Raw genomic sequence first — 17,313 nt, forward strand, 5'->3', positions numbered from 1 at the left:
TGTCCGGCTAGCAGGAACTATATATGCACACTAGTACTACAAATCAAATTACTACTGATCACTCCTCACTGACCGACACCTAACCAGGCGTCAGTGACGAGCCTGTCACGGTCGACAAAGATAGTTAACACTCACCGGTCAAAAAATAACCCATCAATGATAAGGTGTTCTATCCCACAAAAAAAAATTGATAAGGTGTTCTTCCACCTCCGTCGGGTTGTGCGGATGAAATTTTATCACCGATGAGCTGTCATATTTGTCCGGTCTATGATTGTAGTCCATCACTGACCTCGGAGCTATTGGACGATCGTTGGTGTCTGATCTTCGTCGTCTTTCCGTGTGATCAATGAGAATGTAAAAAGGAGTATGAACACATTGATCACGCGTCCCTGATTACGAGTGCGTGGGGGTTCCCAATGATCATGCATCGAAATGGCCATAATTCCCACGGCGGCGCCCATTCGGCTAATAATATGCCTCAAACAAATCTATAACTTTTAAAATTTCATTCTATATTCACATAATTGGTACATAAGTTCGGCATATTTTTCTTTGATTTACATTGGACTAACATATTAATCTAATGCATAGAGGGGGAGGGGCACAACCTCACCTAGTTATTTGTTGGACTTTTCAGCATATAAAATTTACAAAGCCCAAAAAAAATAGGACGCTAATTTTCAAGCCAAAAGAGCCACTCGGCCAGAAGGTCACCTAGAGGGGGAGGGGCACAACCTCCATCCCCCACCCCCCACCCCCTTGGTGTGACCTAGGGGCATGGGCATCGCCTCCACCGCCTTTTGATGCCCGTAGCTCCATATGTACTAAAAAACATCCGACATAATTTGAGCCTATTTTTTCGGCCGTTGCCACTCCCCGGTCCAATGTGATCTTGGTTTTGGCCTTGTTACGGCACTATGTCATAGTGGAAATTTCATCTTCGTGAACATCTTCGTCATCCCTTGCTGCTCCTATGATGATCTGCAAGTACTTAACCCTCGAGGTTGACGGTTTATGCCAGTAGCTATGGGTTCTATCTCTCTCATTTGATCATGTAAGTTTCCATTCTTGATTGCAATCAGCTTTGTTAATGGAGTTGAAGTATGTAATGTATCCCCTCATATTATCTTTGTAGTGAATTGAATCTTGCTCTTGCTATGAGTTTCTTTATGTTGGATTGAAACTTTTGGAAACCAATGAGATCATGATGCAGGTCTAGTACAATTTCCAGATGTGCCCGTAGTGGCATTGGGGTAACTCTATGGATAATAAGTTAAAAGGATAAAGATCGTAAGGTGATTGATTAGTATAACTTCCGAGGTTGTCTGAGGTAACATTGGGGTTGTCCTATGGATCAAGATTCGAAAGACAAACTTACATGTGTGCCTAACCATACCTACATTGTCTCATCCCACCTTGATCTAGTAAAATGGGAAACTTTGGAAAATGTTCATGACATTTTTGAAAAATGCTCAACATTTGTTTAAAAATATAAATTGTGTATTAAAGAAGTGTTCAATGCGCATTTTATACATGTTCAACATGTATATTCGAATAAATGTTCAATGAGAATTTGAAAAACATTGACATGTATTGTAAAATATTCAACCTATATAGAAAAATAGGGCGTATCTCAAAATTGGCATGTATCTGAGATAGAAAATGAGAAAATTAAAAGAAAGAAAAGGGGGAAAAAGTTAAGCAATGTGAGATATAAAAAAATCAAAAATCAAAAACCCAATAAACTAACACAGAAAACAAAACAAAACCGTGTGGAACCTTTCTTAAAACCGGATGAACGATCACTTGAGACGTGGCTTTGGAGATTGAAGGGAAAAGGAAAGTGTAAAAAACTGTTCAAAAGGGGGAAAAAGAAGAGGAAAGTGTAATTGTAATGATAAACCAACCAAACTTTCCATTGATCGATCACGAAAACAACAACAAATCGATCTCGTCGCGTGTATATATATACAACTCCAATTGATCGAATCATCGAACTCCAATTGACCACAGCCAGCCGTCTCTTCCTGTCTGCGTGGTCGTCGTCGAGCCGCTAAGCTGATGGCGTGCCGATCCACTTCCGGCGGCTCTCGTAGTCGCAGGGGCCTCATCTCGTGCCTGCACAGCAGCTGCTCCAGCGCCGGCGATGCGCCCCAACAAGACTCGCAGCAGGCCGTCCACAGCCTCATCGCCGGCTTCTACGAGGAGGCGTTCGACCGGCTGCCCTGCGCGACCATGCCGGGCCTCGCCCGCTCCCTCGCCACCGGCGGCTTCTGCCTCGGCCTCCTCGACCCTGTCTCCAACATCATCCTCAACGCCGTCTCCCTCCTCCCGGACGACGACGTCGGAGCAATCGTCCGAGTTTCTTCTCCACGAAAAAAGATGAGAAAAAACAAGGACGCCTGGCACAAGATCGCATGGGCGTCCTTCCACGGTCTGATCGATTTCACGATGAGCTACTTCGGATGCCTCACGAAAGAACAGGCCATCCGCTACCTCCGCTGCGCCGGCGCCGACCTCGTGCTCGCCGTCATGCTCGTCGAGCACGACCTGTACGCTGCTGATGATGAGCAGGTTGACCTTGGCTCCGCGAGCACGACCTGTACGCAAGCCGCGCTCAGGTCTGCGGCGCTCCTATTAGGTCACCCCGCGCCCGACACGCTGGTGCAGCTCATGACGTCCCCGCTCCCCACCTCCGCCGCCCCCTCTCTACAGCTGCTGGTTGGAGGTGACCGGCAGAGCCGTCTCACCTCCGACGATGTCGGCACCATCCACTGTCTGTTGCGTCGCCAGAGCAGCCGCCTCTGTGATGCCCAAGTGACCAATGGCCAAGGAGTCGTCGTCGTTCGTGTTCGTCGGGAGGTTGGCGATGATGTTGTCGAGACGACTTCCGTCGACGTCTCGGGCGACGGCCACACCACTACGACCACGACCACGTTCCGGCGAGCCGGCGAGCGCATCACGTCGCTGCGGCGTCCTGAGGACATGGCTGCCATGATGTCGGTCTGCTTGACGAAGGCAGAGGCAGACGCCCAAAAGTACAGCCTGGACACTAAGAGCCCGTGCGCGCGCGGCGACGCCTGCGAGTACGTGCAGTCCCTCAAGATGCGCCTCCATGACACCATCCACGCCGCCTACCTCAAGGCGCTCGCCCTTCTCGTGCCCTGCACTAGCGCTGGCACCACCGGAGGAGGCTCGCTCATGCGCAGCATCCTCGTCGCCGGCCACTGCTACGGCTCCATGGACCCTGTCTCCAACATCATCGTCAACTCCATCTGGTACCTCACGCGCCGCCCTCTCCCTGAGCCGGACCGCAGCATGATCGAGCCGTACACCGACATCCTGGACACCCTCTCTCTGCTCCGCACGGAGGTCCGCTCACTAAAGGGCCTCACAGAGCTTGTCCATGCCGCTGCCGACGCCGCGTCCCCTGGCCCCGGATCCTCGACGGCGTGGGCTCTAGAGACCCTCTGCCGTATACAATGCGACCTCTTTGACATGTTATCATCATCAAGAAATCTTGCCAAGAGCCATTTCCAGGAAGCGGCCATGGCCGCTGGACACCCTCTGCCTACCGACCTAGCATTGCTCCACCAGCAACTCCTGCTGAGGCCTCGTGTTCTGGGCGAGCTGCATGCCCTGACGAGCCAGACCAGCACCGTCGTGTCCATTGATCACATAGCCTCCATTCTCGACAAGGCGCTCAGATCCAGCACTCCAAGACCAGTGCAGGTGGATCCTCAGGCTCCTGAAATGCACGCCAAGGCTCTGAGCGCGGTGTCGAGGAAGAGATCAAAGTATGATGCCCGGAGGAGCTTCCTTCGCTCAAGGCTTGAGAAACTGCTGGAGAACTATGCCCCGCAGCATTTCTGGGTAGGTACATTATTTGTTGTTGTGATCATTGGTTCCGTTGCTCCACCAGCTGCTTCACTTGATGACCCTGCTTGCTGCTTTGTTGTAGGAACCAAGATATAGGGTGAACTTCATCTGTGGCGTGGAGGCACTCGGCGGCGGCTGGACAGCATACGGCAAGCGCTACACTGTCAATTTCATGGCTGCTTCTGAATCACCCCTTCAGATCAACACGCTCTTCTTCGCCGAATTTGGGGAAACGGAGCCTGGTCATTGGTTTGGGAACCGTGGTCCGAATGCTGCTGAGCCAAAGCCAGATTTTTGCTGCCCTTTGCCCCCTCCATATACAGGCAAGTCCTCTCATTCCAGCAAACTATGCAATTCCCCTTAGCTTTTGGCCTTTTACTGAACTTTTTCGAGCATGTGCTCCAAATTTCATCTAAACGTTTTTATTGTTTCTCAACAATGCTTGAAAAATGCCCCAGTGAACCCATCTGGCCCTGGTGCCTTTTCCCCATGCGTCGCTTGAATTGCAGCCAGCAGTTCCTGCTCAGAAAACGGCTCTTCCAGGTGGCTCAGATCACGCCGCGGCAGCCCCAGCAACTCCCAGTTTAACTTGGCGGTACGTGTGAATGGTGCTCCAATGAGGTTGTTGAATCTGTCAAACAGAATTTTTGCTTTACCCTCCTGCTCAAACACCGGGCCTTCAATGCCGTTTAGGTGGGGAATATAATTCTTGCGCCGTCGCCCAGAGGCTCGCATGTGGAAGAAGCGAGTGCTCGCGTCTCCTTCCCTGATTTCAGTCAATGGCGACTTTTGCCGCCACCTTGCTCTGTCCACGGCCGCAAAGCCCAGCAGCTTTGCCTTGAGTCGCGCCCGTAGCCCCCTCTCCGCCTTCGTAAGGGTCCGTTCCTCTTGTGCAAGGTCAAGGCCAAAGATCACATCGTTGGCTAGAGCCGACATGAAGGCTGTCCAGCGCACTCTATGTTTATTCCATTCTTTGAGCGCCTTAGCCGTCCTTGAGAGCTTTGTGTGCAGCACACAGATGGGGTCGCGGGACGTCACCTCCTTTGACCACGCGCCGTGCACAATTTCTGCAAAATCGGGGCATCTTAACCAATGATTTTCAAACCGAAGGCCCCTGCAGCGCGACACTTCCATTCTTCTCAGCACAAGCGGACAGTGGTCAGAGACATTGGTGGAGGCAGGCGACAGCTGGAAATGAGGGAATCGAGCCTCCCAATCATTAGTGACCATAACCCTGTCAATTCTGGTTAGAGTGGTGTTCTCCCTCTCGTTTGACCAGGTGAAATTCCTCCCGAACAATGGGAAATCAATCAGCACAAGGTCATCAATCGCTGCTCTGAACTTCCCCATCAGCCGCAAGTTTATATTGTTGTTGCTCTTGTCTCTTGTCCGGTAAATCATGTTAAAATCACCGAGAACCATCCAACATGCCAGCATTTGCTGCTTAATTTGCTTTAGTTCGTCAATAAACTCCATCCTGGTCTCCTCTGATTGCGGCCCATAAACCCCAGTTATTGACCACGTCTGTCCGTCAGATTTGTTCCTCACAGTCCCTGAAACCGAGTGTATTCCAATCGCTAGGGGCTCCGGGGTGATCTCATGGTCGTCACAACAGGCAATCAGGATTCCCCCCTTGATCCATTTGCTGGCTGCTGCTAACTCGGTTAACTCGGTACACAGTTTGAGAGGCCGCTGCTGGCACATTATCAACACGGCAAACGTGGTGCTGCTGCCTAAAAAAGAGGGAGCGCATGACGCAAGTGATTTCAGGCCAATAAGCCTCATGCACAGCATTCCCAAATTGGTGAGCAAGATGTTAGCAATGCGTTTGGCCCCTGAGATCAAGCACCTTGTGTCACACAATCAAAGTGCTTTCATTCGCGGGCGTTCAATCCAGGACAACTTTCTGTATGTCAAAAATGTGATCAAAGCTGCTCACTATGCCAAATCACCCCTTTTGTTCCTCAAGCTCGATATTGCCAAGGCTTTCGACTCTGTCTGCTGGGGTTTCCTGCTCGAGGTCATGGAAGCTATGGGTTTTGGGCAAAGATGGCGAGACATGATCTCTCTGATCCTTTCCACCTCCTCCACCAGAATTCTTCTGAATGGTATGCCGGGCACCCCCATCTTGCACAGAAGTGGACTGAGGCAAGGGGATCCGGTGTCACCATTGTTGTTCATCCTTGTCATGGAGCCGCTTCAGAAGTTGCTTTCGCTGGCCACTCAAAGACATATCCTCTCCCCCCTAGCTGTCAGAATGGAGCGCTTCAGATCCAGTTGCTATGCCGACGATGCGGTCCTTTTTGTTAACCCGCGGCCTCAAGATATAAAAGTCGTTCAGGCCATCCTGAATCTTTTCGTTGATGCCTCGGGTCTAAGAGCAAATATCCAGAAAACGGTAGCTTATCCAGTGGCATGTGCTGGGATTGACTTGGGACCCCTGCTTGCTGACTTTGGTGGGGAGTTGGGAGCTTTCCCATGCCAATACCTAGGTTTGCCGCTTGGTGTGCGAAGGCCAAAGAGGGTGGAAATGTAGCCGCTCATTGACAAGATTGCGGGCAAGCTTGCCCCGAGGAGGGGTCGGATGATGAATAGGGCTGGCAGATTGGTGTATACAAACTCTGTAGTCACAGCTACGGCTACCTTTTTCTTGACAGTGTTCTCCCCGGACAAGTGGCTAATAAGAAAAGTGGATAAGCTGAGAAAAAATTTCTTGTGGGAGGCGGAGGACCGATCGATCGGTGGTAAGAGTCTAGTAAACTGGAGGCAAGTCTGCACGCCAAAGAACTACGGTGGTTTGGGAATCAAAAACATTGAGTGCTTTAGCCGGGCGTTGAGACTGAGATGGGAGTGGTTCAAATGGCAAGAGGAAGAGAGGCCGTGGAAAGGATCTGCCACGCCGTGTGACGACATGGATAGGCAGCTCTTCTCAAGCTGTACAACGATCCGTTTGGGTGACGGAAGCATTGCTAGCTTTTGGATGGACAAATGGCTCAACGGAATTTCACCTATCGTGCTGGCACCTGATGTGTTCAAGCTGGCTCGTTTCAAGAAGGTTACGGTTAAGGAGGGACTACGCAACGGGAAATGGATGCAAGGACTGCAGCGCCTGGACACGGAGACTCAGCTGGACCAATTCGTGCAACTTTGGCACGAGGTGCAAATGATAAATCTCTCTATTGAGAGGGACACTGCTGTTTGGAACCTCACTGCATCGGCTACCTACAGTGCTTGTTCAGCCTATGACGCACAATTTTGCGCAAGAATTGAAAAGCCTGGGCTTGCACGGGTGTGGAGAAGCAAGATGGAGGGGAAAGTCAAATTCTACATTTGGTTGTTATTACAGAACAGGAATTGGACAGCTGACCGCCTTCAAGCTAGAGGGTGGCCAAGCAATGACCAATGCAAGCTATGCAACCAAGAACCTGAAACTGCCAACCACATAGCACGAAAATGCTCATATGCAAGAGAGGTCTGGTTGCAGTTTCGGCAGCAGAACAATGCGGTTTGGGCTGCGGCGGACATGGCACATTCAGTCTTAGAATGGTGGGATCAGTTGAGCATTGTCAGGGAAATGAGAGAAAAAACCAAGGAAGAGATCACCTTGGGAGCATACGTCGTATGGAATCTATGGAAGGAGAGAAACCGGAGAGTTTTTGAACAAAAGGAACTGACGGTGTTGACACTGACGAGGCTTATCAGAGAGGAAACCATGTGTTTCCATGAGGCCACGACAGGGGAGGCCGCTCTTGGCGAGTGATGAAGGGTTCCCTAGCTCTCTTTTTTAGGCTGTACGCCTGCGTATTTATGACGCATTTCTAGACTTCGGGCTTAGGCCCAGCGTTGTATGAGTTATACCCTCTTTTCCTACTATAATGTAAAGGCAGAGCTCCTGCTGTTCTCATCAATTTTTTTTTATCTAAACGCTTTTATATTTCTTTACGAAGGGAGTACATTATCGAAGTGTATTGTCTCTTTTACTGAATCAACAATCATCAATGACAATTTTGATTTTTGGTAACAGGTCGTTGCTACTACGGCCCGCATTCTGCGAGGAAGCTCGTGTACCCGAATCTCGCCGAGTATCTCAAGGGCGATATCACCGCACATGGAACCGATAATGTGGCTGGCATGGTAGAGACAGATCTTGTCTATTTCAGTTCTCACGGCGACGTGGAGTTTGCAGCAAAACTCAACAGCTACTATGAATCATGGTACCAGCTTGCACCAGCATGGTAGAGTCGGCCGTGGCAGCTTGCACCAGCTGCACCTGTAGCCGGTTTGTGGTACTCAGCGACGGAGCACTACGTGTGAGCAGCGCCGCGAATGTCAAACTCAGCGACGGCGATCTCAAACAAGAATACCTTTGGTTGGTTGTGTAATCCGATGAAGACCCTCCACATAAAAGGAGGCATGTGCAGCGCCTTGCCAGAAGTATAACAATTCGGATTCCCTGTCATGCCAACAGAAAAAGGTCCCACCTTGCTTCAGAAGGTAGCCTGTTGTGACATGTCTAGTTTATAATCATTTGCTGGTCATAATTAGGAGCGGCCAAGCAGGGTTGCCAGGGTAGGAATAATGTTATCCCCGTCATATTTCGATTTCGCTAGTATGTTTTTCAATTGCGGAGGGCACATGCAAAGTGTGTCTCCGACGGGTCTTTTGGGACTTGGTTGGTTTAGGTTTTTGATGGATATGTTTGGATTCAGCCGGTTTTTATGGTCTTCGTAATTTTCATAGGCCCTTCTTATAGTATTTTTTTTCTTCAGAGCGGCAACATGCTTCGTAGATTGCGAGCATTGGCGTTTTTTGGTCTATTAGGTTTAAAAAAAATTGCTCCGCCAAGGCGGAGGCCCATAGATGACATTATTGGGATTTGCTCAAGACACGTCGGCAATGGATGCATGAGTAAATAGACTTTCAGCACCCGAATTTTGAATGTATTTCTATTTTTTATAAAATTGTGTTTGTATGGATATGTGATACTTCCTTCCAATGTTTTAATTTAAATATTTGATCTGTTCCTGACACCTTATATTATGGGATAGAGGTAGTACTTAATATAAATATAGTGTCTTAGGCGTTTTCAAAGAATATAGTCGCAGAAAAAGCATAGCTTTGACCACTAGCTTCGAGTACTATTTAGAGCCTCATGTGCCGCACGCCGAACAACACAAAGGAAGCAATGGCGGACGTGGTTGCGCTTGCGCCCTGGCTAGCATGGCTTGTCGTCGCTTTCCTCTCCTTCTACCTTCTCAACCTCCTCGCGCACGCGCGCTCCGGCCTCCCGCCGGGCCCCCGCCCACTGCCGCTCATCGGCAGCCTCCACCTCCTCGGCGACAAGCCGCGTCGCTCGCTCGCCCGCCTAGCCAAGATCCACGGCCCGCTCATGTCAATCCGCCTCGGCGCGGTCACCACTGTGGTCGTCTCCTCCCCCGCCATGGCCCGGGAGTTCCTGCAGAAGCATGACTCCGTGCTCGCCACCCGGTCCGTGCCCGATGCGACCGGCAAGCACGCGGCGGGCTCCGTCCCCTGGCTGCCCCCGGCGCCGCGGTGGCGCGCGCTCCGCAAGATCATGGCCACGGAGCTGTTCGCGCCGCACCGTCTCGACGCGCTCCACCACCTCCGCAGCGACAAGGTGAGGGAGCTCACGGAGCACGTCGCGCGGCTGGCGCGCGAGGGCACAGCGGTGAACATTGGCCGCGTGGCCTTCACGACGAGCCTGAACCTTATCTCGCGCACCGTCTTCTCCATCGACTTGACGAGACTCGAGGACCACGGCCGCTCTGAGGAGTTCCAGGAGGTGATCACGGCCATCATGGAAGGCTTGGGGACCCCGAACATGTCCGACTTCTTCCCGGTGCTCGCGCCGGCCGACCTGCAGGGCATGCGCCGGCGGCTGGCGCGGCTGTTCGCGCGGCTGCACGCCGTCTTCGACGCCGAGGTGGACCAGAGGCTGCGCGGCCGCGACGCCGGCCAGCCCAGGAAGAACGACTTCCTCGACTTGCTGCTCGATGTGGCGGGGCGTGAGGATGGCAAGGACTTGCTCGACCGTGAGACGCTACGCTCACATTTCACGGTAAACATACAACTTTTTTTTCTGCGAATAGAAAAAAAAATTACTCTTTGATTCCATAGACCGCACATGAGCCTGCCGGGGATCAAAGCACATGGCCAGCCTAGCCCACTGACCCTCCCGGGGATCAAACAGATGGTGCCAGATGGCCAGCCAGAATTTGCCATCGAGATCAGGAAATGAAAAATAGTATATAACTCAACAGGAATTTTCCTCTACAAGAAAAACTCAAATTCTTATGGTTTTCCCGTTGTTTCAAACCAATCATATTGTATTTTGCCGCATTTTCAAAATTTCCACCATGGCTCTCATATAGATTGCACTTCACCATCGGTCTACGGAAGGAAATACTGGATCAAGAACAATGGCTTCTACTACAATGCAATGAGATGAATACCAAATCTCATGTTATATATGAACGAATTATTGCATATGTGATTCCTCCATACAGTATTGCAATGTGCAATTTAGAGCAATTTAATTTTTTCTATAACACATTTAGCAAATAATTCATTGTACTTTGTGTGACTCTTGTTTAGTTTATCCAAATATCTGCATTTACTAGACTATATTCATGTAATATTATATTTGCATGTTAGGACTTGTTTGCTGCCGGTAGTGACACAAGCTCTAGCACAGTGGAATGGGCAATGACTGAGCTTCTCCAAAACCCATCATCAATGGCTAAGGTTTCCGACTAGGTTGCACAAATTATCGGCTCTAGAAGAAACATAAGAAGCTGATATTGTTCGGTTGCCCTATCTCCAAGCTGTCATAAAGGAGACTTTTCGACTCCATCCTCCTGCTCCACTCTTGTTGCCACGCCAACCAGAGATGACGGTAAAAATAGCAGGTTGCACAATACCTAAAGGTTCATGCGTGTTCATAAACGTATGGGCGATAGGTCGAGATAAAGATGTATGGACAGAACCTGAGAAGTTTATGCCGGAGAGGTTCTTGGGTTCAGCGATTGACTTTAGGGGTGTGGATTTTGAGCTCCTTCCATTTGGTGCTGGGCGTCGGATCTGCCCTAGAATGGCCTTGGCAATTAGGATGGTGCACGTGATGCTTGCTTCATTATTAAATCAGTTTAAGTGGAGTCTCCCCGTTGATCTGGAACGAGATGGGATTGATATGGAAGATCAGTTTGGCCTGACACTAGCGAAGGTCGTGCCCCTTTGTATTATAGCAACACCCATTTGAGCCAATGACAAAATGCAACATTGTTAACAATGGTTTAGATGTTTTTGATGTGTAATAATTTAAATGTATCAGCCTTGTAATTTATACTATTATTTATGTGAAAATTTTCATATTCTCTCAGAGTATAAACCTTTCATACCTTCATTGGTCAATGAGCTTTTGCCAAAAACATGAGCAAGCACAAATTTCAAAATTTTGATATTCAAATCTAATATGAAAAAACCACGATGGCAAACTATAAACATTGACAAGCCAATTTTGGATCTTTACAATATAAACCAAATTTCCACATTTTAGTGTACACAGAACAAACAAATCATATTAAAAAAATCTAGATCTTTGACCAGGATATATATGGACAAAGAAATTTTGATCCACATCATAATAAATTAGGTGGTCAACTAGGCTATAGTGCTTTTGGATTGTGACTATGACGTCAGGCTAATATATTAGGTGGTCAACTAGGCTATATTGCTTTCAGATGGTGACAGTGATGTCTAGAGATGAAAACAGAGCAGAAAAATTCTGGATTTCCCCCAAAAAAGGGAAACAAAGAGAAAAATAGGGAAACAAAGAAGGAATATTGCAAAACTAAATTTGAATTTCTTATGCAGAAAACGATAAAGAAATGGCATTTTCCGGTGGGGCAAGCACTGAAGTGCAATATACATTTCCATGAGTATGAAATGTTTCATTTTTACCATGGCTATATTAACCCAATCCAACACACAATGAAACTCATACCATGGCCAAAAGGATAACACTAATACCTAACACAATCCCCAAGTCGGGGAGCCTCCATGTGGCGCGGCTGGTTTATGGGTTATGACATCAGCTTAGGAGTCATCGAAAGATGTTCTAGTCATATTGTTTGAAAGTGTTTGCTACTTTTCTTGTGATTTTCTCAAATGCTCAACAATTTTTTTGTTCCCGCGAACATCTGATTTTGTATCCGCTCTGCACCATTTTTCTCTTTGTATTTTTTGGTAGTATTTGTTTCCATATTCACTTTCGGGGATTTCACATTCATTCCCATTTGTAAGAAAAATATGAAAACAAATGTCACGGACTTAGTTTCGTTTGTTTTCGCTCCATTTTATTAGGCGGTCCACTAGGCAACAATGCTTTTGCATTGTGCTGGTGACGTCAAGATAATATATTAGGGAGTGAGCTCCACTAGAGTGCTTTTGGATTATGATGGACAGAGTGTTAAAGTGCTTCTTTAAATAATAGAATGAATCAATTAACCACACTTGAGGAAAAAGAAGAAGAAGAATAAGGTGAATATTGGCATGAACTGACCACATATTGCCAAAGGCCAATACCTCGGCCACTTAAGATTCTCTAAGTTTCATCAATGCAAGTCTCGCCATGTCTTTTTGTTCTCCCTGTAACTATGAACGACACAAAGATGAAATGATATAAAAATACATGGTTTAACGTTTAATCTTTTTTAGGACTCCATAGCAACGCACAGACATTGTGATAGGACCCAAGTAAAAACTACAATTATGGTTTCAAACTCAATCTTGACCATCAGTACGCTTGTGTTTTATAGAAGTTGAGTTTATTGTTGAAACCATTTTAGTTGCGATGAAAATTATTCCGTGATTGATGTGTGATATTTTTGCGCTCATTTTCATCAGTGTTCAAACAAGATAATCCAGGAATATCCGAGAGAATCACTTCGATATTGCCAATAATGACTAATGAATGCAAGAAATTTTGAAATCCTTTGTTTAATATATCTGCACGGGAAATGGACCCAAACATGAAAGAAAATCATCACATGGAAGGGACACACACTAGTAGAAAAAGGGTCAAATGTGAAGCACATTAGTGCCGGTTTGAATTTGAGCCGGCACTAATGGTTCGTGCCACGAAGGACGAACGACTATGCATTAATGCCGGTTCGTATTGAACCTTTAGTACCGGTTCGTGCCACGAACCGGTACTAAAGGGGTGATGGCAGGCTGGCGTCAGGCTGGGGCCCCACGATCACCTTTAGTACCGCTTCGTGGCACAAACCGGTATTAAAGGTTAGCCCCTTTAGTACCGGTTTGTGCCACGAACCGGTACTAAAGGGGTCTGACCTATAGTACCGGTTTGTGACACAAACCGGCACTATAGGGCAATTTTCAAACTCTACCCCCCTTGTCGCCATTTCAGTTCTGAAAAAATCAAAAGAAAATGATAAAAACTTCAAAAAATAAAATCCTTCGAGAGGTAGTTATATTACTACATCTACTAGTTAGGAAAATTTGAAAACTTAAATTTGGACATGTTTTGCAAAAAGTGTAGGGAAAATGTAAAACGGCTATAATTTTTGCATACGATGTTGGAAAAAAAACATATAATATATCAGAAAATTCAGCACAGAAATCCGCATCTGATGGAGACGGCCTACGACCTGTTTGCAATTTTTTAGAATCCTCAAATTCCAAAAGGAAAAAAAGATATGGTCAAATTTAAGTTTTTTTAAATTTTTTTTGTTAAATCTGGTCAAACTACTTATTCAAGAAGTATTAATGTTACTACATAATTATTCAAGAATATTAGTGTTACTAAATAATTATTTCAATTTTTTGAATTTTGGTCAAATCTGGTCAAACTGTGGTCAAACTATGGTCAAACCGTGGTCAAACTTATTCAAGAAATATTAGTGTTACTAAATAATTACTGTTTTTTAGAATAATAGTTTCAAACTCAAACAGTGAAATGTGTGACTTCATGCTCAAACTAAACTTCTGAGGGTTAATAGGATTGGCATCTTACTATTGTTAGGAAAACAACAAGTGCAGACTTGGAAACGAAGGAGAATAGAACCCGAAAGTTAAGTGTGCTTGGGCTGGAGTAGTGAGAGGGATGGGTGACCGGTCGGGAAGTTAGATGATTTGGAAAGAGTGATCCACACTTGAGCAGTTAAGAGAGGTGATTAGAGACTAAATCACCAAATAATTCATAAAAATAAAAAAAATCAATTTTTTTCAAAATTTTCAAAAAAAAATATCAAAAAAAAACCCTTTAGTACCGGTTGGTAACACCAACCGGTACTAAAGGTCCCCCATACCAGGGCGCGAGCTCACGCCACATACCAGCAGTCATACTCACCTCCAGGAGCTCCATGATGCACAACCAAGTATACTTTATAAAATGGCTCAGGTCTAATATAGCATCAGAGGCATCCGGAAACATCGCAAAACACCACTAGTAGACATTCACAAACCTAAGCCGTCTCCATTTCCCACTCATCTCCATAGCCCTCACCACCTTCACTACCGTAGCCATTCTCTTGAGTTAGCCATAATCTTAACCGGTGCATAAAAATTGGAAAATATTGTAAGACTATTCATCAATCAATCATCTTTATGTCGTCTTCAATGATTTCTTCTTGCGATCCAATCGTCATGTGTGAGTAATTCACTAGGGGAGGATGCGTGAATGCTATTTTGAAAATAAGTGGTAGAATTGATTACATCGGCCCACGGACCCATGCCGCGATGAGGTTCGCCGCGTCGGCGCATCCCACATCCCTGACATGTCATCGCTGCCGACGGAGCCAAATTATATCGGCGTGCGGCAGCGACGCTAGGGGGGCATGGATGGTCAAGATATATGGCCGCAACACTGGGAAGTGCTACTGGCTTTGCTCCTTCCACTCCAGCAGTAGGCCGTGCACAGACGACATCAAGTCGGTGCATGTCTACGGCACCGCCCGCAACCGCAACTTCCCCGCTGGCCTACCGCCATTGTAGCCAGTCGACCCCCGGGTTGCCAGCTCACGTGAGAGGCCGGAAGACCAGGAGGCCCACGAGCGCGTCATGACGGAGCAATCATACGCGGCCGACAAGGAGGGACTCCACTGCCGCTACCTAAAGCGCGTCGAGGCGGAGCGCCAGCTGTACAAGGAGTACATGGCCCGGAGGACTGTGGTTATCAATCTCGCCAGCGACAACCACGATGATGACTACTCTGGCCCCTATCCTATGATTGGAGGACTGGGTAGAGCGGATTGCAGGAGGCTTGAGAACAAGTTGGATAGCGAGTAGTTTTAGTGAGTTCTAGTCTAAACTCGACAAACTTATCTAAAATATTTATGTAAAATATCTACACTGAATTTCGTTTTCGTAAGTTTTATGTAGTACCTTAAACCAAATTTGTGTTTATGTGCATCGAATTTGTATTTTTGACACTCATTTTTATACTCCGCTAGGCATTGGGGGTTGCTTAGAAACAACCATTTGTTAGAGGAGCAAATGTATTCCTCTAAAAGATACTTGGCTGTGTCCCCTATATTTGAAGGGGTCAGTTAGAGATGCTCTAACCACACATAGAACACAGGGTCCATGGAAGCTCTTGCAATCCGAGATGGCATCCGTCTAGCGCTCAGTTTGCGGCTCCGCGAGATTGCTTTTGTGAATGATTCTCTAGAGGTTGTTCGGATGGTCACATCGGTGTTGAAAGGGGTGACATCTCCTCCATATGTTATGAGATTCAAGACATGGAAGCTGCGTTTGAATCCTTCTCTCTTATACATATCAACCAAAAAGCAAAGAGGCTACACATAATATGAAAACAGGCTAATGATGATCGTAGAAGATGTGTTTGGGTAAATATACTCCCTCCTTTCTTCTCGGACGTATTCAGATTCATTGTCGTCCTTCAGAGTACTCCCTCTGTAAAGAATTATAAAATCCTTTAGATCACTACTCTATCTTTATGGAAGGAGTAATTGATAACGCATCTGTTGGTTTGAAGAAAAAAATTGTGAGAGAAGGGGCACTTGTCTTCTTCTAATGGGCCGCGGGGGCTTGCACGTGTGAATCGCACCACCTGAATGTCAAACTCCGCGACGGCGCCCCACCAAGCAAGAAAAGCTTGGTTGGTTGCGTACGAGTCTCATGCCTATTCTTTAATAGTGGATTTGATGGAGACTCTCCATAATAAAAGGAGGCAACTGCAGCGTCTGACCAGTGGCCAGAAAAATAACAAATTCGGTTCCTATCATGCCACCACGAAAAGATCCCACCTTGCTTCAGAAGGTAGCCTGTTGATGCAATTAATTTTCATTAAGCTTACAGAGTAATAATTTATAACAATTCGATGTTGCGGACGTTGGCCATAATTTTTATCATATAAAGGATAAATTTAAAATATTGGTTTATTGTAAGTTAAAGTTTTACATCCTCCATTTCGGAATATGAGGTGTTCTAAAATTTCCAGAAGTCAAACTTCATAAAGTTTAAGAAAAATATCGAAAAAACTGTCAATATCTACAATATCAATAAAATGAAATATTGAAATATATGTCATGATGTATCTAATGATACCAATTCAGCGTTGTAGGTGTTGATATTTTGTTGAAAAACCTAGCTAGATCAAACTACATATAAATAAGCTTGACTTATAAAAAATGAATACACTTATATTTATATTTATATTTTAGAACAGAAAGTAAAATTGTAAAACGAATGGAGTACTTAAATCAGATTTTTTTTTGGCACTCCTTCCATCGCAACCGATATGTTTACATATCGGTTATAATAACATCTTATATTATGAGACAGAGGGAGGAGAGTGGTTTTTCTAGCGGTCAGGGTTTCTACCGGGTAGTGGGATGCCGCACATTTCGATTGGTGATGTCTGCAGTTATTGCTCTATTATGGCAATACTACACATTGTCCGACACATATACATGTTGGGGAACGTAGTAATTTTAAAAAAATTCCTACGCACAAGCAAGATCATGGTGATGTATAGCAACGAGAGGGGAGAGTGTGATCTACGTACCCTTGTAGACCGACAGCGGAAGCGTTAGCACAACGCGGTTGATGTAGTCGTACGTCTTCAATGCCCGACCGATCAAGCACCGAAACTACGGCACCTCCGAGTTTTAGCACACGTTCAGCTCGATGACGATCCCCGGACTCCGATCCAGCAAAGTGTCGGGGAAGAGTTCCGTCAGCACGATGGCGTGGTGACGATATTGATGTACTACCGTCGCAGGGCTTCGCGTAAGCACCGCTACAATATTGTAACGCCCCGAGACCGATGTGCCAGGTGTCGTTCAGTTATTCGTTGTTGTTGTCTTGTCATTGGCTTGCGTGTTGCATTTCATCATGTCATCATGTGCATTGCATCATCATGTTTTCAAA

At 46.5% G+C, this 17,313-nt stretch overlaps 1 pseudogene; it reads left to right on the top strand.

Annotated features, from left to right (window-relative positions):
- The first annotated feature begins 9,064 nt into the window (after positions 1 to 9,064).
- On the top strand, positions 9,065 to 11,275 carry LOC119357026 (annotated as a pseudogene).
- The last annotated feature ends 6,038 nt before the right edge of the window (positions 11,276 to 17,313 follow it).

This window comes from Triticum dicoccoides, chromosome 2A, assembly GCF_002162155.2.
Source record: "Triticum dicoccoides isolate Atlit2015 ecotype Zavitan chromosome 2A, WEW_v2.0, whole genome shotgun sequence".
NCBI lineage: Eukaryota > Viridiplantae > Streptophyta > Magnoliopsida > Poales > Poaceae > Triticum > Triticum dicoccoides.